Raw genomic sequence first — 1,101 nt, 5'->3', positions numbered from 1 at the left:
TGGAGTGGGTTGTCATTTCCCTCTTGCCTGGCTTCTAACCGAGCATGGAACTCAGTAATAACCGGAGTGATGAACTTTTGGGTACGATTTAGCTGAGTAGATAGTGGCAGTCTGAATTCCAAGACCAAGTGCAGAGTGAGAACTTTCCTCATCAGGAACGGTGGGCGTATAACCCAAATGGGAATGAGTTAAGCTAGAAGCGTGGGTGGGCACGTTTCAGGTCTTCAATGGGTTAAGTTATGGTATAGATTATAGATTGTTCTCATGAATATGCACACAATAATCCTAAACAAAAATATTAGCAAATCGATCCAATGATATGCAAGGATAGGTAATACCTTACCACCAAGTGAAGTTTATTCTAGAAATACAAGGCTAGTTTAACATTTGAAAAATCGTGCTTGCTTAGGCAGTGCACACACTGCAATTGAAATGATATAGAGAAGATTAGCACAGTCCTTGCACAAGGATGACAAAGTCATGAAACATTCTATATACTTATAGACTTCCCCGGTGGTAAAGAATCTGCCTGCAATGCAAGAGACCCAGTTTCCATCCCTGGGTCGGGAAGATCCTCTGGAGTAAGAAATGCAACCCATTCCAGTACTCTTGCCTGGGAAATCCCATGGACAGAGGAGCCTGGCGGGCCACAGTCTATGGGTTGCAATAAGTCGGACATGACTGAGCAAATAACACTTTCACTTTTCTTTCAACTGACTCATTGGAAGAGACTCTGATGCTGGGAAAGGTTGAAGGCAGGAGGTGAAAGGGACGACAGAGGATGAGATGGTCAGCAGCACTGATTCAATGGACATGAATTTGAGCAAGCTCCAGGAGCCGGTGATGGACAGGGAAGCCTGGCGTGCTGCAGTCCATGGGGTCACAAAGAGTGGGACACAACTGAGTGACTGAACTGAACCGATAGCTGATTTACTTTGGTGTACAGCAAAAACTAACACAACATTGCAAAACAGCAAAAAATTAATTAAAAAATTGAATACTCATCAATGTGATTCATTTCATTAAAATTAAAAAGGAGATAATTCATGTGATGATGTCTATGAAAAAAACATGTGAAAAAAGTGCAGAAAAGGCATGTGA

At 42.2% G+C, this 1,101-nt stretch overlaps 1 pseudogene; it reads left to right on the top strand.

The window, feature by feature from the left end:
• The first annotated feature begins 399 nt into the window (after window positions 1-399).
• On the top strand, window positions 400-500 carry LOC120852400 (annotated as a pseudogene).
• Window positions 501-1,101: the final 601 nt, after the last annotated feature.

The sequence above is a fragment of the Oryx dammah genome, unplaced genomic scaffold (assembly GCF_014754425.2).
Source record: "Oryx dammah isolate SB20612 unplaced genomic scaffold, SCBI_Odam_1.1 HiC_scaffold_25, whole genome shotgun sequence".
NCBI classification, from domain to species: Eukaryota; Metazoa; Chordata; class Mammalia; order Artiodactyla; family Bovidae; genus Oryx; species Oryx dammah.
This window is presented reverse-complemented; position numbering and strand designations above follow the sequence as displayed.